The sequence below is a fragment of the Schistocerca gregaria genome, chromosome 2, assembly GCF_023897955.1.
Source record: "Schistocerca gregaria isolate iqSchGreg1 chromosome 2, iqSchGreg1.2, whole genome shotgun sequence".
NCBI classification, from domain to species: Eukaryota; Metazoa; Arthropoda; class Insecta; order Orthoptera; family Acrididae; genus Schistocerca; species Schistocerca gregaria.
Window position 1 is genome coordinate 570,146,528 of NC_064921.1, and position 19,490 is coordinate 570,166,017.

Here is a 19,490-nt window from a genome sequence, read left to right on the forward strand (position 1 = left end):
ACCGCGGCCACGCGATGCAGAGTCGATCGCGGAGATCTTAAATGAATGCAGAGAAGCGACTGGCACCAACGGCGCCAAGTATCAAAGGGATGATTGCGTTTGGTGTCCTCCCTCGTGGTCCTAACGTAGTTCGCTACCCTCAGGAATCGGAAGAAACGACTTGAGCATGTTCCTTGACACAAACGCTAACTTCTCCTTCTCTATAACACAAGGCCTCACAAAAGGCTGCGTACTCGAGGGGAGATAACAAAACGTCACTGAATTGTTCTCCCACATCCACTCTATAGAGACCGGATCTCGCACCTTAAGATTCCCGTTATTAGACCCAATGAAGGACGCACTCTACGGGAAGCAATACGTGGATGAAGTGGACGTTTTTGCTGCAACAAGAGTTTGCTCCGACGCCTACCAGAGGGGTACAATGCAGGCATACCGGCCCTCCCTGGAAGGTAGCGTAAGGCTGTCGCATTGAACGGAGATTAGTTTGACAAGTAGCGTTTTGTATCCAAAAGAGTGAGCAATAATATGGTGTATTTGAATACTGAATAATACCAACCTGCTTTCGAAAAAGAAAGTGTTGCTTTACTTATTAAACACCTCTGGTTATTTTCTTTCTTACCCTGCCGCCTGATCCGCACCGTCGTAGACGTATTTTCTGCTAGAATGAAATCGGAAGAAAATTTAGAATGAGGCATGACCGGAGGATTCTAAAAGTTCTCGGATTCCGCCAGAGAAGTTTCACGAAAGTTATGTATGCACTGGTTCAATATTTGCGATGCTACTGAAAGGGACTGCAGTTACTCGTGTTTATAAACCAATCCTAAGAGAACGTTGCAATCCACTGTCAGGTGTGGTAAAAGCGGATAAGGTAAGACCGCCAGTAAGAGGATCATACGCTGAGAGGCTATTTTTCTTGTCAAGGGCGTTCTAACATGCAGAAGCCAGTGGCGACAAAAACTAACGTGCTTAGAATAGACCAGTGTCGTCTTTGACCTGTGGAGCAGTGGGTGGAGGTGGTTAAATAAGTTACGTGACACAAGACACATGGTAACATCACTGATGAAGTGGAGAGTGTTCACGTTACAGTGAAACCTGGTGAAATTGTTGCGATGGTTTGTGCTGGGTTTTTCTCTATTGCGCTTGAACCATTAGCTCCGATCGATGGTAAAATGAACGTAGTTCATGATAACCTTGCACATAACAACATGCTTCTCCTCTGATAAAACGTTAGAATATTATCTTCCCTGTATCAACACGATATTATTTCCATTGACGAAGTAAATGCCACTGCACAGTCATTAGAAGATACTGAAGTGGATTTTGTTGATTTGTATCACATCAAATATTATTCGGATATTCAATGTCAGATATGAGGGTGATAAACCGTTTTATCCACAGTAACAGGAAGAAACTGATAGAGAAAAGAGCTAAGAATATGAAGATCGTTACTGTACCGTATTTTGGGAAAATTTGAGAGAAAGTGGTGAACATTTTTAGGCTATACAATATCCGGTTGGCAATGAATGCGAAGCACTTAATCATTGATAATTTAAGGTGTGGAGTTGGGAACAGGATAAGTAAAGTAGAACAATTATATATTTATAAGATGCAGATCGTTTGACATGAAATATTTAGGACAAACGCGCAGAAAATTTTTTCGATACAATATAAAGAGGATTTTAGATTGGACTTGGGAAACTGGTGGTTGCCAAATAAATGTATATATTATATGTGAAACTTGCCACCCGCTTAAAGTCATATAGGAGTGTTTAGAGGTGACGTGCAAGGAGAAGTATGCATGAAAGCAAACTTGATCCACTTGACGAAGGTACGTACAAACGGGCGAGGAAGTTAATGCTTGCGGGTTTTTGACTTCTCTCTTAAGATAAGCGTTAATGCGGTGTATGTGGAAAAGTATTCACAGGTCTTTCTTATTGCATGTGTTTTTGGTTTTCTGGAAAGCTAGTTCCATTTTGCTCCTTCTTGCTTCCATTGCTTTCCCTTGTTGAAGGTAGTTCCATTCCATTCAATGCATGCCCCAAGGTACCTGAAACTTTCAACCAGCTCTAGTTTTTGAGCTCCTACTTTAATTCTTTTAGGAGTATCTAGTATATTCGTCATAGTCTTCGTTTTTTCGTAAGAAATCTTGAGCCGTATCTTCCCTGCCTGCTCTTGTAACCCGGCGATTTGTTCTTTAGCTTCCCCTCACATTTTCGCGAGCAGCGCCATGTCGTCAGCAAATGCCAAACACTTAAAAGTGATTCCTTTGTCTTTTTTTCCCAAGTCTTATTCCCCCCTCTCGTTCTTGCCTTCCATTCCCTCACAACATTTTCGAGTGAACAGTTAAACAGCAGGGGTGAGAGATCATCCCCTTCGCGGACCCCTGCTCTGACTTCAAAAGGTTCCGATAGTTCATCCATGAATCTGACTTCAGAAGACGTATTCGTGAGCGTCTCCTTGATGATGTTTAGAGTTTTCCCATCCAAGCTAAACTCCTCCGAAATGTTGAACGATGACTCTGCCTATGGAATCGTAAGCTTTTTGGAAGTCTACGAAAGTCACTATATACGGTTTCGCCCTCTGCTTCTGATTGTCTAAAATGTTTCTGAGGTTTAAGATCCATTCGGGGCAGGATCTTCCTTTCCTAAACCCTGGTTGATACCCAATGTAGGAATCCAACTGGGATTCTGCTCTTTTTAGTAAACCTCTGGACAATGTCTTGCAGGTCACATCCACGAGGTAAATCCCTCTATAGTTATTGGGATCATATTTAGGACCTTTTTTGTGAAGAGGGTGTATCAGGGCGATTTTTCATTCCTTTTGAATGATTCCTTTCTTCCATATCGTGTCAAAAAGCTTCTGGAGTAAGACAATTGCATTTTTGCCAGCGTACTTCCGTAATTCGGCTGTTACCTGGTTTTCTCCTGATGCCTTGAAATTTTCCATATGATTTAATATTGCCTGGATCTCACTTAAATTCATTGAAGTATTCTGCTAGTATCTTACAGTTGTCCCTATTACTATACGCCACGTTCCCTTTTTTGTCCTGAAGTTGAGTCATATCGGGTTAGCTTCTCCGATAATAGTTTCTCATATTGTTCTTAGCAAAGTCGTCATTTATCATTCTGAGCAGTTGGTCTTCTTGCGCCTTCCTAACTTTCTTGATCTCCTCGAACACCATCTTTCTAGTTTCCACAAAGCGCTGCCAGGCACTCTCGTCCTTTTTGGTTTGCCAGATGTGCCACGCCTTCTTCCTCAGATCAAATAGTCTGTCACACTCATCTTCCATCACCGGAACTTCTTCATCCTGGTAACAGGACCAAGCCGCTCTCCCTTTGTTATAAGACTCTTCTTGATCTGCTTCCAGTCCTTGTCTTCTAGATCACTGGTTAACTTGCCCCCATTCCTCCTCCTCCTCCTTCATTTTCTCTGGACCATATCTCCTCCGCCATTGCTGGTCCCAAGCCCAGGGCTTCATCTCGCTAGTGATGAAGAAGGACGAGGGGGAGGAGTAACACCTCGTTAAAAAGATCTGAGTTTATCTGGCTCCGGATGGTAGCACCCTGTAAGGGTCCCTGTCTAGGGTTACTATGTGAAACCAGGTCAACGGTCTCTAAGGTGGGAGAGGAATCGATTCCCAACGGCGGAGAAAGCGGAAGAGCCTAGTGGAGTTAACTGCGAATTAAAAATCAAATCAAAATCTAAAAGCGACTATTCTCATATTGCGCGACTTTTATAAAACTTGAAACTTCCTGGAAGATTAAAAGTGTGTGCCGGACCGAGACTCGAACTCGGGACCTTTGCCTTTCGCGGGCAAGTGCTCTACCAACTGAGCTACCCAAGCACGACTCACGCCCCATCCTCACAGCCTTACTTCTGCCAGTACCTCGTCTTCTACCTTCCAAACTTTACAGAAGCTCTTCTGCGAAACTTGTAGAACCAGCAGTCCTGAAAGAAAGGCTATTGCTGAGACATGGCTTAGCCACAGCCTGGAGGGTGTTTCCAGAATGAGATTTTCACTCTGCACCGGAGTGTGCGCTGATATGAATCTTCCTGGCAGATTATAAAACGTCTATAAAACTCCATAAGAAATAATCACATGCAGTAATGTCCGGTGAGTTTGGAGGCCAGAAATGTAAGGCTGAATCTACTGGCCCAGTGCGACTGATCGAACGTCCAGTAATCCTTTGATTTAAAAATTCCCGCACTTCGAGATGCCAGTATGGCAGCATCCCAACCTGTAGATGAAGTAGTCCGAACCAGTCTCCAACTATGGGAAAAGAATATGCTCAAGCATATCGAGATATGTGCGTCTTGTAGCAGTGTTCTTGGCAAAGAAAATTGGACCATACACCTTTCTTGCCGTGAAACTGCACAAAACCTAGCAGGAACCATGTAAAACTCGAGAATTTGTACTTTCCAGTAGTACGTTGTTGACGCACCTATCTTAAACTACATAATATTTATATTTTAAAATCGGATGATTCTTTTTGATACACTATGTATTTAGAATCCTCTATGCATCACTCGCATGCCGATCCCCAAGACAAGCTTATACTAAGTACAGCGCGGACAGAGGCTTTTGCCGGCCGCTGTGGCCGAGCGGTTCTAGGCGCTTGTCTGGAACCGCGCGACCACTACGGTGGCAGGTTCGAATCCTGCCTCGGGCATGGATGTGTGTGATGTCCTTAGGTTGGTTAGGTTTAAGTAGTTCTAAGTCTAGGGGACTGATGACCTCAACATGTTAAGTCCCATAGTTCTGAGAGCCATTTGAACAGAGGCTTTTAAGTAATCATTCTTACCCCGCTCCTTAAGTGAATGGAACTGGTAGAATCCATAATAAGTGGTATTAAGTCGTATTCGTGCGGTCTAACGCACGGCTTTCCGGGCGGGAAGGAGCGCCTGGTCCCCGACAAGAATCCACCCGCCGGATTTCTGTCGAGGCCTGGTGAACCGGCCAGTCTGTGGATGGTTTTGAGGCGGCTTTCCATCTGCCTCGGCGAATGCGGGCTGGTTCCCCTTATTCCGCCTCAGTTGCACTATGTCGGCGATAGCTGCGCAAACAAGTTCTCCACGTACGCGTACACCACCGTTACTCTACCATGCAAACATAGGGGTTACACTCGTCTGGTGTGAGACGTTCCCTGGTCGGTCCATCGGGGACCGAACCGCACAATAACCCTGGGTTCGGTGTGGGGTGGCGGAGGGGTGAAGTGGACTGCGGTAGTCGTCGTGGGGTTGTGAACCACTGCGGCTGCAGCGGGGACGAAGCCTCTCCGTCGTTTCCAGGTACTCGGTTAACATACAATACAGTACATACAAGTCGTATTACTAACATGCACTTCAAAGTGGACCTCAAAGATGTAAGATGCTGCTATTAATGTTGTTACTGAACGTCTCGGACAGGGCTATTTTAATTACTGTTCACCTTTTTTCTCTGAGGAACAAAGAGGCAATTAGCCTAACAGCGACCCGAAGAGTGAAACGAACATCACGTTCTTTTAAAGAAGTTCCAACACCGGGTAAACTACGATAACGCTATACAGCACGCATATCGCAGCGGCAGCAATAGCACCTCGAAATGTTGCCATGCTGCAGGTACTTAGACTATCAAGCAGAAAAGAAATTTATGTGGAATAGTCGAGAGTAAGCTGCATATCAGTACGTTTAAAGCGCAGTGCGGTGCTTGAAGAGCTAAAAAGGGTAACTGGCTGATCTGCAGCCCCGGAGCGCGGATCCCCGGCCGTGGCCATTTGCATTCCTGAGCCCGCGGCCCGCCAGCTTTGAAGACCCGTCCCGTCCCGGTCCGTCGCGCGGGACCAGTTTGGGATTCCAGGCGCGGCGCAGGTCCCCCGCCGGAACAAATCGCAATCCCGCCGCCCGGCGGCCCATCCCAGTTTTATAACTTATTGTCGATTCCGCGCGCGGGGCGGTAGGGGGCGGCTGCCCGAGACGTGCCACGTGTTCTCGCGCGCCACTGCCGACGCCGCCTCTTAGCATACAGCTACCGTCCCACGGAGAACAGCAGAGCACGTTCTCACGGCAACTGCACTGTGTGGACTCTGAGAAAAGTACCCAAAACGACCAAATATAAGTTTATGACAATCTTATTCTTTGTTTCAAACCTTATAGACTGTTTATCTCTATTAATACTCGCGGGCTGAGAGTCGACTGTCGATGTAGGAAACTCGCCCTCGACAATTCACCTCCGAGTCTCGATTACATCACGATTTTGCAATAACAGACATAATGTCTGACGGGATAGTAGCAATCAGTGATCGTATAATGTTACTTATAATCCGTCTTGATCGCAAAAAATTCGTTTTTTTTTATTCATATGACCGGTTTCGGTTCATCCTGAACCATCTTCAGGTCTGATATTTCAGTTACAGGAGTAACACGACCAAATCCAGCATGTGAAAGTTGCTGGATTTGGACGGGTTACCCCTGTAATTGAAATATCAGAACTGCAGAAGGTTCAGGATGAACCGAAAACTGTCACATGAAGAAAAAAAAAATTGCAATTAAGACGGATTATAAGTAACACATCACGATTTCTTTTAGAACTCAGGACACTAAAGCTGCTGCTTGTGAGTTCGTATTTTATTTTCCTCGATTTCGTACGAGGGCTTTCCCTATTGATTTACACTTTCTCCCATTATTCATGGTGCGTCTTGTGACGCATCATTACAGTCCCAAGTTGTACCTAGGTGTGACCTTAGGTGGCAAAACAATCTCCAAAAGCGTAATCCCTGCACAGTACAGCTAATTTTCACATCTTCTGTCATTACGTGGGCGGAAAACATGGAATGTGATCATCAAGGACAGCAATGGATAATATAGTTTCTCTGGAAGGAGAATGTAAACACTGCTAATATTCACAGGCGATTGGTGGCAGTGTGTGAAGGGCGTGCACATTCATGAAAATATTTTTTACAACACGACAACGTTCGTCCCTGTACGAGTCTGAAAACCACAGCTGCTATAACACTTGGCTTTGCCTCTTTAACTTCCGCCAGCCCTTTTTGACCACGTTTTTGGAGTCTGTCGCACCCACCGCAGGAGAGCTGCTCGCAGTTCCTGGGAGAATGCGCAGATGTTTCTTCACAGCTCCGAATGGATGGTAATATTGTAGGAAGAATACGGCGGATGTGGCAGTACCTTGAACTGCGGTGGCACCCTTGGTTTTTCGACTTGTATGGAGACTGGCGTTGTCGTGTTGCAAGAGTGCTGTGAATGACGGTGCACGCTATCCACACACTGCCATCAGTCGCCTACGAATATCCGCAGTCTTTACCTTCCCCAGAAATCACACAGTGCAGCTCTACCCTCGATGACCACACTGCGCATGCCTCCTGCTCGCTTTGTGACACGAGTTGGGAAAATGGGCTGTACTGTAGAGGGATTATGCTTCTCGAGATTGTCTTGCTACCCACGGTTATACTGCAGAACAACTTGCAACTGTAAAGATGAGTCAAATGCCGCACCGTCAGTGACGTAAAGGAATAATGTATAAATCAATAGGCACACCCCTCGTATATTAACATAAAGATCCTTCAATAAGATTTTAGAGTTCGGCGCCAATTCAGTTACAAGGATAAACCGAATCTGATAGGTTTCATGTTCAGTGTTATCTGAATACGAAACGATCATTTTTGTTTCGGTAGCAGCTGTTCCTCTGCACTCAGGTGAAGTGTCAAGAGAATTCATTTTGAATGTGACTTCGTTGACGATGACTATTGAAGTTTCCCCTAAAATGCGCAGGTACAAAATTCAGAAGGCTCAACGCTGATCTACATTCTACTTTAAAATGTCAAACTATCGTCACAAAGGAATTCTACTGCGTGAAATACTAAATAAACATCTGAATCCTTCGTGATGACTGGGAGTTGTGTGATGTCCTTAGGTTAGTTAGGTTTAAGTAGTTCTAAGTTCTAGGGGACTGATGACCATATATGTTAAGTCCCATAGTGCTCAGAGCCATTTGGACCAGCCATCTGAATCCTGTTGCCTTTTTTCCCACAGCTCATATTGGCGAAGGTCCCAGCAAGAAGCTGGACAGAGTTCTAGGGCTCTGCGTCTTTCTTGGAAGTCAGTGAATGGTCCAAAATATGGCTAACCTTAAAATTCATAGAAAACTGAAACCTGATACTCAGTGGAAGGCAGAATTCGGTTACCATTGTGGGCGAGGCCGTAATCAGTTACAACTGGTTGACTTTTACAGTTACACACATTTATTTTTAAAACAGTCATTCCAGACTCAACAAATTTAAAAAATACCACAGGTTATAAATCAAGGAATAAACAACTGTGTAAATAAGTGTTTTCAGTGCGTCACAATTTAGCAAATCACCATAAAATACAGATACAGATAATGTTTAAAAAAAAGGCAATTCTGATCGTCTGAAGGCCTTACACGCCAAGAATGGCAATAAATTAAGAATGTTTAAGAACTCACTGCAATTATAACTTACAGGTATTGAAATATTAAAAGTAGCAACGAACACAGCAGAAGGTATAAGACGCCAGGAATGGCAGTAAATAAGGTTTAAGGCTTACTGCTAAAACACAAACATCGAATAATTTTTTTAAAGTAAGTGACCACAATCACAGCTGAAGGCCTTACACACCAGGAACGGCAATTATATAAAAAATTTGGAAACCTGCTGTAAAACAGCAAATACAAGCAAAGGTTAATAAAAAGAAACAAGCAACTGACCACCAAATGGGTGAAATAAGAGGATGGTAACCTAGTAACACAACCATTACACTGCTAGATTTATTCCAGAAGGCGACCGGAACTGTTAACTAGACATACATAACCTTTAATGTAGGCATTGCAAGGTATGGTAATAAATAATACAATAATAAAACACAAGGATCAGTTACAGATTGTGCTCAAAGAACCCACCTCTGAGAAGGTCCGGCAAGGAACACTTACGCGAGCGATGAGATAGGCAGCCAAGAGTTGCATTCACTTCACGAGATGGTAACTCAGACTAGTGGCTGTCTAACGAATGACTAATGACAATCTTGCTGAAGCTACGTGACGTCCAACAAACCAAATTCAAGAATGGTACAACACGCCAAAGCCGGAACCGGCGGACTGTACTACGCCCCCAGAATACTGTGCTTACAGAGCGCAGAACGAGAAATGAGTCACTGCCACCAGAGTAGAAGAATCACAAACCACCTATAATCAAGAAAGCTGTCAAAACCACACGCCTTACCGGACGGCAGCGGCAAGGCGAGGAAATGTACACTGCCATTACATACAATAACCTCCAGGACAGGTCACTGGGGCATTAGTGGCCACCAGGCAGGAAAAATACTGCTGGTTGAACTTAACAAATCGTAACAAACTGAACGCAGTAAATAGTAATAAGAAGTCGAGGAAAGCTACTTGGATCAGCCTTCCCCAAGCACTCCACTCGCTGCTCTGCGGGCAGCAACACGAACCCAAGTCACTGGAGAATCGCGAGATGTCACAATAGTGGAGGTCTCTCAACTGAATTTAAATGCACTCATCTTAAAGCCTGCAGGATCCGGTTTATGACGAGGTCGTGCTCGCTCGCGACCACAGACCTTCCATCCGGCAGTCCATGAGCGCCGCCAGTGGTCCCGGCGTGTTCTCCACTGCGCGGACCTGGTTCCTCCCGAGTCCCCAAACGAACTGCCACACTCACACGACACGGAGAAACGACGACGTCGCCCCCAAAGATAGGGCGTTACTACATATCGATAACCGCCGCTGCTGCCACTAGCGGACAGGCAACGCTTGCGAAACAGAGTGGCGCCACTCAGCGCGATAAGAAGACAAACAACTGCAATCATACCAACTAAACGATTCGGTCTGGTCTCAAACTGAGGGCGGAACCCTACAAACGGCACCAACGCGAGCCGCAGCACGGCTCAAAAACTTTACTTCTTTCATTATTAAACATCGAAAGTTCTAATATTAGCCATCTTAAGGACCGGAGATAGTTGTGAAGATAGTCGTTATTATTTCAGAATACAACCACTAACGTTACGAATGTAATTCTCAGTATCGCGTTTCAGGAGTCAAGATCCCATCATCTGGCTGTCCACGCTGACTCTTCATGAACAAGTACTACTACTTTGATCCTAGGGCGACGAATTTCATTTGTCTCAGTTTCAGTTCTGCTTCAGGACGAGTACGTCAGCTTTCACTGCGGAGATGGGAGCATTATCAAGATCCTCACTGGGATCAACATTTTCGTGTACTGAATTCTTCAGAACTAGTATTAGTCACTTAACGTTCATACTGTTAAAGTTTTTAGATATGAAACTCTATTGTTGACCCTGACTGGATAAGACATCTTTCTTCTCTCGTAGCTATTGTGATACCCTGAAATTTTATTGTGAAATTCCTTGTTGCCTAGTTCTGTATTGATCTCTTCCCTTAGTAGGAATTCAATTTCCAAGTTTGATTTGTACCAAAGTTTTGAAAATGTTGGTTGGAACACTCTCTTCAATGCTGTGAAGGTAGCAGGGCTAAAAGAGGTTGTTTAGAACTTGCGCAGAAACCAAATGGCAGCGTCGAGGAGTATAAAAGGTAAGCAGTGGTGGAGGAGTGACAGAGCTGTAGCCTATTCCCAACATAAAGCAGTTAATAAATCCAAAGAAAAATTTGGAGAAGGAACTAACGTTCAGGGACAAGAAAGAAATACTTCGAATTTTACGGATGATATTTTAATTTGCAGAGACAGTAAAGATCTTGGAAGAACAGTTGCACGGAATGGACCGTGTCTAGAAAGGAGGATGAATACTAATAAAAGCAAACTAAGGGTAGTGGAATGTAGTGGAATTCAAGCAGGTGATGCTGAGGTTATTGTATTAGGAAACGAGTGGCTCGAACCAGTACACGAGTTTTGCCATTTGAGCAGTAACAAAGCTGATGGTAGAGAGGATATAAAAAGTAGACTGACAAATGCAAGAAAAAAGTTAACGAAGAAGAGTTACCAGAAATTATTTCATGAAGGTGTTTGTCTGGAATGGATCGTTGGACAGAAGTGAAACATCCATAACCAGATCATAACAGAAGAGAAAATAAGGTTCTGAAAGTTTAGAGCTGCAGAAGAACGTAGAAGATTAAGTGGCTAGATCATGTAACATAAAGCGAGGTACTGAATAGAATTAGGGAGCAAATGAATTTGTGGCTTATCTTGACTGAAAGAAATGGTCGGTTTATAGAATACACTCACATATCAAGGAATCGTCATTTTCATGTTGGAGGAAAGTGATGGAGGGGAGGGGGGAGGGGGGGTCGGCGGGGGCAAAAATTGCAGAGGGAGATAAAAAACCAAGGATACAGTGGGCAGGTTGATGTGGATGTAGGTGCAGTAGCTATTTGGAGACGGAGAGGTTTGCACTGGGTAAAGCAGCGTGGAGCGCTGCGTGAAACCAGCCTTAGAACTGAAGACACCTGACTTCACCAGATATGACTTGATAATGGTCTAAGAACTTTCAGGATTGTACTCGATAATGGCGTAAAAGTTGAAATCTAGATAGTACAGAAGAAAAATACAATAAGTCAAATGGCGGTTTATTCTGTCAAAAGGTTGCTTGGCTGTGGCTCAGCACCATCGGAAGACGTCCACCCCAAGTAAGTGTGATGACCTGGTAGAAATCGTCGAAAGCTCTTTAAGACTCTTCGCAGGTGGTGAGTTTGTCTATGAGAAAGTAGCAACGCCAGAAGACAGTATCGAATTTCAGAATGACATGAAGAGCACTGATAAATGGTGCGGGCTCTAGCAGGTGACGGTGAACCTTAACAAATTTAACATAGGACGAATAGATAGGAAAAGAAATCCACTTCTGTACAACTACGCTATTGATGACAAACTGCTGGAAACAATGTCTACGGTCCAATATCTGGAAGTAACTATACAGAGCGGCCTTAAGTGGAATGACCACATAAAAAGTAGGAACAGCAGATACCAGACTGAGATTCATACGAAGAATCTTAAGGACATTTAACACATCCACGAAGGACGTGGCGCATAAGGCGCTTGTTCGATGGATTATTGAGCATTGTTCATCAATATGGGATCCTAGGTCGCCACGGGGTCGTTTGGTCGGTGCGAGTGCGTTACCGAGATGCTCAACAATTTCCGTTGGCAGACGTCACAAGAGGCGTTATGCATCACGGAGAGGTTTACCAATAAAATTCCGATTGAGCACTTACGGGGACGAGTCGGACAACAGATCACTGCCTCCCACGTACATCTCACGAAGTGATCACGATGAAAAAATTCGAGAAAATAGAGCCACTATATAGGCTTACTGACAATCATTTCTCGCGCTAACCATTGGCGCGGGTACCAAGGAAGGGGGGATCGGTTAATGGTACCAGAAGTATCCTCCACCTCAACCCATAAGGTCGCTTGCGGAGCCTGATGTAGATATAGACATGACAGAACGTGATGGCTAAGCAGGGAAGATATGCCAACTGGTTTTGGAAGAGGCGTGGCCATATCTCCATTCTATTTTGCAGATTTAGGTTTTCCGTCGTTTTGGTTCCAGTTCATACCGGTATGGTTCGTCACCTTCCTTATTCAATCAAGCTAGACCTCCGTCTCTAATGGATCTGATGTCGACGCGACGTTGCATTATAATATTCTTTCGGCTGCTATGTTGCGCCATATCCATCGCCATAAAACAGTGTCAGATAGAGAATTGTAAGAGTACCGTGACTAACTTAAGACATTACGTATTTGGCTGATCACTACGTCAGCTTATACCGCATTGCAGCACACATTGTCGATGTTGTGGTGACCGCAGCTGCTGAAAGTATTAGCAGCAAGTTGGCGTAACGGGTGATATTGAGGTGATGCGCGCTGAATGTTTCTATGATTCACAGAAAGAGTTTTCACTCTGCACCGGAGTGTGCGCTAATTTCAAACTGCGTGGAAGGTGTGCCGGCCTGGGACTAGAAACTAGGTACTAGATTCGGGTCCCAGTACGGCATACAATTTTAACCTTCCAGAAAGTTCCAGTTTCAGGAACTTGCTGGCAGGTTAAGACACTGTGCTGGACTGGGAGGGTTCAAACCTGCCGCAAAGTGAGTGATTTCATCTGCTTTTCAACACCACTGCTAGTGATGCCTACGTTACTCATCTTCGTCCTATATGGCAATTGTGTGGTTGCAACAATGGTAATTTTTCGTTTGTTTTTTTTTATTACCGTGGCAGAATATATTTAACATGATTACATCACAGACGTACAAGTCTTGTGCCATTAGCTGCCTTGCTAGGCCTGTGTATAGCAACAATGGACGGAACCGCATTTCACATAACTATTACAAATACGGGTTTATAAAAACCGACAGTAACAGAATGTTGTTAGTTACAGTTGGCACTGCAGGAACATTAATTTGCAACCTGAAACATTCTCTCCATATGCCGCTAAACCATGGGATTCACTTAACATGCAACTCCTAGGTGCATTAATCGTGGGCAAAACAGTTGAACGTCCCCTTTAGAAAAATTTATAAACCGACTGAGCTGGTAAACCTTTCATGTTTGATTTTTAAATAGCTGAGCGAAACTGAACGTATTCGGACATCTCTCTCTTTATTTATTCTGATCAACAGTAAACTGACACAATTAACGCAATCTGACATTCACTAATGCCTACAAAAGAATGGCCCTTTCTAGCAATCTAACAATAACCTATACCTTTCATGAATCACTTACAAATATATATATTTTTCATACATTGCGCTACGTGGCGTTACCAACATAAAAACCTAAACAGCCTACACACACACACACACACACACACACACAGTTAACGCGTTACAACGCTAGTCAGGAACTGGAAACTTCAGATGCCAGTGCGGGTACCACTTTACCTGGAAGCTGGTGATTGTTCATCGGAATCGGTCTTAGCAATAAATAACCGTGCTGCTATTTATTATACGCTATACATTTGCGGAATGCATTTGTGCCCTGAATGGAGGCTGATGGTGTTACGCTCGCGGACCTACAGTACTTACGGTGAATGTTAGAGCGCAAGCCGTTTGCCACTCGATGCGGTCCCTGCACCCAAAGGCGGGTCCGGGCCGCCCACACGGAAACCTCTGTGCCTCAGCGTTCTACTTCGCTGTCTTGCGTAGGCGCGCGCTTTGTCGGATACTACAAACGTACAAGGGATGGTTGAGCGGCCTGGCGCTGCGTGGAATATCATCGAGGACTCAAGTACGGGAGTGTGTTTCACCACTGCCGTGGGACATGAATAGCATCCGAAGACAAACGAAGGCACAAGTACAACGTGTTTATAATTAAGCGCAGCTACTGAGGAAGGTCCAGTGTGGGCTGTAATTGTCATGTGGCATCGAAAATTGGAAGATATTCGTATGTGTTAATGTGGAACCAATTGACGCTGGTAAAAAATAGTTCAAATTGTGGCCACCAGTGAATGAACAATATGGCTATCGCGAAAAGAGACTGTTCCCTGGCAGCGAAAGCGTTTTATGTGAACGTTAGCAATTAGTGCTGCAAAAAAAAAAAAAAAAAAAAAAAAAAAAAGGCTGCATTGAGAGAGTAGCATCGGCTGAAACGTCTCAAGAGAGGCCCCATGTCATTAAATAAAGAAGATGATGGTGGAATTTGAAACACGTTTTTGCTTGATGTGGCACCTGTAAGAGGAACGCGTGCTATCGTGGTGGGAGTTAATGACGAGGTTGCTGTTGCTGTAACTGATCATGCAGCACGTGGCCCGGGTAGTGCTAGTGCTCCAGCAGTGTCACGAGAATTTCCCATCCCACGGTCAATAGTGGGGAAAGTTTTGATGTGGTCTGTTTTACACTAGTACCCGTACATGATCTAGACGGTGCAGCAACTGAAACCTCACGATCCGCAGCAAAGTTCGGAATTTGCTCTTGGGTTTCTGGCACGGATCAAAGTTGACAACGTATGGCTGGGCAATAGCCTGTAGAGTGACGAGTACATGTTACACTACAGAGTGCAATGAATACACAACAGAACTGCTGAATTTTGTGTATTTTTAAACTGCGTTGTTGTGCTCGAAGAGCCTCTGCACTTGCCATTTGCGACTGTGCGGTGTGAATTAAAGTATCTTCGTTCTCAGTCCGTTAATTTTTTAAGAAAATACTCACAGACAATCTGTCAGGAATACCGTGCCGTCGGCACGTTATCGACGCCCATTCGTACAGGATATGATTCCTGCTTTGAACAGGGCAACTGTGTGGAAACCACTGTTTCCATGCAAGATGGGGTGACACCTCATGTCACTCACCCAATGAAAGATCTGGATAATTGAACCTTCCACGAAGGTGTCATTTCGAGGTTTTTCAGATGCGAGGCCTGTAAGATCACCTTGCCTCAATGTACGTGACTTTTGGTTTTGGGGGTGTCTAAAAGAATGCTTTCACCAGGGACACGTTTGGTCTCTACCTCATCTGAAAACAAGTACACAGGAACCCAATGTTCAGTTTCTATCGATCTATTGATCCCGTCCTTTTAAAGATCCAGCATCTCGTCGACGTCTCCCGTGCTCATACTGAACAAATTGTTTAAACTGCGGTTAATAATATAATAAACGTTATACGTTTCTCACTTGTTTGTACTTTTCTGCCAAGCCCCTTTCCTGATGCATGAATACGTAAAACATTTGTATATGTCTTTCTTTCATCCACAGCGCCTGATTTGCACCTGATGGTCAAATTAGGAACTAACTTCCTTTCCAGAATAAATCTGTTCCACATTAGCGCATTAGGACAGCTACCAAATTTTCCTGTCATGCGTTATTACAGCTGTACTTTAATTACAGCCACCCGAAATTTCGACAGAAGTATAATATTTCTGCTCCTGTTCAGAGTTAATGATTAAAACTGTTTATTGATGGAATGATGAGAGCAGCAATATTACAGGGATAGACGAGAAGTTCTGTAAAGGAAATGAAAGTAATAAAATTTTTAATTTAAAATCGGCATAAGTGGTTTTCGTGGTCAGTCATTAATAAGGTGATGCTAGACCATGTAACGGTAATAAAGGTTTGAATCACCAATTTTGGCGTGCATAAAAATCGTACAACAAATTGTAATCGGGCATCGTAATTCATAAAAAGATAATGAAGGCAGGTCCATCACTGATGATGCAAATTTGCGTATAGGCTGCTACAATGGCGGCCGGTCAATTGCATCACCTTATTAAGACAGTCACGTCGCCTCGTCTCAAATTAATCCTGAAACAGACAAATACGTGTTTGGACAAGGTAGATCTGATGCTTCATTTTAAATTAGAACATTTCAGAGTTTAACTGATACATTGATAAAAAATATAGGCAGACATTAAAAATACTGCACCTCCTATCAAAGTGTGCCCCTACGTGGGAGGCTAAGACAGATGAGAGAGAGTGAGTGAGTCAAGATCCTTCGCTCCAGAAACAAGAATCATTTGTTTCAACAGCCATTAGTTTACATTTGAAGATTCACAGACTACCGTTCACATTTTTACTACGTCTCGTCGTTCCATCTGTGAAGCGGTCGGTTATCCAGTTAATTTAGAAAAAGGGTTATCACATGCTGCAATATTTGGTCTACGCTCCATTGGTGTACATAGCACGTATCGCGTTGCTCGGTGGTCATGTATCTTGTTTCACTTTCATGTTTCGTGGACGTGCTAAATGGCGGAAGTAGCATGAACACTTTTCAGGAGTCGAATGAAACTTCACTATCGCGTGAAACTGTTACGCTGGTATGTTGTAATTCTTATGGTCTGTGTCCGTCTTGGAGAGAGGAGGAACCCCCTTTTCCTCTTTAGAAGCGCCGGAAAGACATAGCGTTTCTCAGTCCCATAAACCAACACACGATTATTGGACATGTGGAATTTAGCTGATGTCGCACAGTGGTCAGGTACTGTAAACATTGCTTCCCGTTATGATCCGTTTTCGTTCCGCCAACAGATTTCGAAACAACTGATATCAGGTCGAGAAAAATTACCGCACTAACGACGTTGGAAATGAGACAAAGGCAGATATCAAATACGGTGACACCTTGCTCTACTGAACCAGAAGGGCACTATAAACTCATCAAATAAGCACGAAGACGCATTTTCCATTGTTACCTCAACGTTGCATCAGGGACTGAGAACGTCAAACAAATACTTTAGTACGTGCCTTCGCATTTCCAGAGAGGTCGTTCTAAGGGTTACGTTGGTTCTGCTTAAGAGATTTAGACTGAAACTTATGAAAGACAAGAATATTAACTTCAGTGCAGCTACCAGCCACAAGTGTGGAAGAAACAGTTCCTAACATTTAATCACTACCGGGTTAGGGTTTGTAAAAACCGTTGTCAGGAGGTTCTTAAAAGCATTGGAAGTATCGCTTTGTGATCGTTAAATGTTTAGTGCTGCGATGTATGTTCCTTAGCGATGCAGTCGTCAAATATTTCTATTGTACTTCTCAAAAATTTCTCTATGTTGTACATCCCTCATGTATTAGTGATAGAGTTCATTAATATATTTACATTTCTATTAATAACTACCACTGTTAGCTTAAACGCACCACGAACTGCTTTCAGCATCCAGAAAACGTGGGCAAGCTTCACATGAGTAATGAAAACAAGATAGCATTGAGAAAAGGCTAATAATCTGGTAAAAATTAATATTACTTTCACCCGAAGTACATTACCTGTACATTCTGAGGTGATTTAGCCTGGCCATAATACACTCCTGGAAATTGAAATAAGAACACCGTGAATTCATTGTCCCAGGAAGGGGAAACTTTGACACATTCCTGGGGTCAGACACATCACATGATCACACTGACAGAACCACAGGCACTTAGACACAGGCAACAGAGCATGCACAATGTCGGCACTAGTACAGTGTATATCCACCTTTCGCAGCAATGCAGGCTGCTATTCTCCCATGGAGACGATCGTAGAGATGCTGGATGTAGTCCTGTGGAACGGCTTGCCATGCCATTTCCACCTGGCGCCTCAGTTGGACCAGCGTTCGTACTGGACGTGCAGACCGCGTGAGACGACGCTTCATTCATTCCCAAACATGCTCAATGGGGGACAGATCCGGAGATCTTGCTGGCCAGGGTAGTTGACTTACACCTTCTAGAGCACGTTGGGTGGCACGGGATACATGCGGACGTGCATTGTCCTGTTGGAACAGCAAGTTCCGTTGCCGGTCTAGGAATGGTAGAACGATGGGTTCCATGACGGTTTGGATGTACCGTGCACTATTCAGTGTCCCCTCGACGATCACCAGAGGTGTACGGCCAGTGTAGGAGATCGCTCCCCACACCATGATGCCGGGTGTTGGCCCTGTGTGCCTCGGTCGTATGCAGTCCTGATTGTGGAGCTCACCTGCACGGCGCCAAACACGCATACGACCATCATTGGCACCAAGGCAGAAGCGACTCTCATCGCTGAAGACTACACGTCTCCATTTGTCCCTCCATTCACGCCTGTCGCGACACCACTGGAGGCGGGCTGCACGATGTTGGGGCGTGAGCGGAAGACGGCCTAACGGTGTGCGGGACCGTAGCCCAGCTTCATGGAGACGGTTGCGAATGGTCCTCGCCGATACCCCAGGAGCAACAGTGTCCCTAATTTGCTGGGAAGTGGCGGTGCGGTCCGCTACGGCACTGCGTAGGATCCTACGGTCTTGGCGTGCATCCGTGCGTCGCTGCGGTCCGGTCCCAGGTCGACGGGCACGTGCACCTTCCGCCGACCACTGGCGACAACATCGATGTACTGTGGAGACCTCACGCCCCACGTGTTGAGCAATTCGGCGGTACGTCCACCCGGCCTCCCGTATGCCCACTATACGCCCTCGCTCAAAGTCTGTCAACTGCACATACGGTTCACGTCCACGCTGTCGCGGCATGCTACCAGTGTTAAAGACTGCGATGGAGCTCCGTATGCCACGGCAAACTGGCTGACACTGACGGCGGCGGTGCACAAATGCTGCGCAGCTAGCGCCATTCGACGGCCAACACCGCGGTTCCTGGTGTGTCCGCTGTGCCGTGCGTGTGATCATTGCTTGTACAGCCCTCTCGCAGTGTCCGGAGCAAGTATGGTGGGTCTGACACACCGGTGTCAATGTGTTCTTATTTCAATTTCCAGGAGTGTAGATTTGCATACTTTGTGACATGAAATGAAATTATGTTGCTACCACGTGTGTAACGTGCTGAGGAATGATATTTCATCGCAGTAGTTTAACACGGGCGCACTAACTTGTGTGAAATGAGCGCGACTTCGATCGAATCAGGGAGTCCCCTTGATTCTGCCAGCCTGCCTGATGTGGTCAGGCGAATGTCTAGCTGGTTCTAGAGGCACAGTAAAGAAGCACTTGAATACGAAGAGAGACATGACAGACTTGACAGCTATAAGACAGAAACTGCAATGGTAATACTTCGATGTCTCATTCAGTAGGTGTAGGACCAGGACCCTTCGTTTTGCAGAATGTATTACAGAAATCTTCCCTATC

General features: G+C 44.8%; 1 protein-coding gene across 2 annotated transcripts in view; it reads left to right on the forward strand.

The window, feature by feature from the left end:
- LOC126332942 (pleckstrin homology-like domain family B member 1) overlaps nucleotides 1-19,490 on the forward strand; it is a 996,704-nt gene that overhangs the window by 112,742 nt on the left and 864,472 nt on the right. The gene's annotated exons all lie outside the window — the stretch shown is intronic.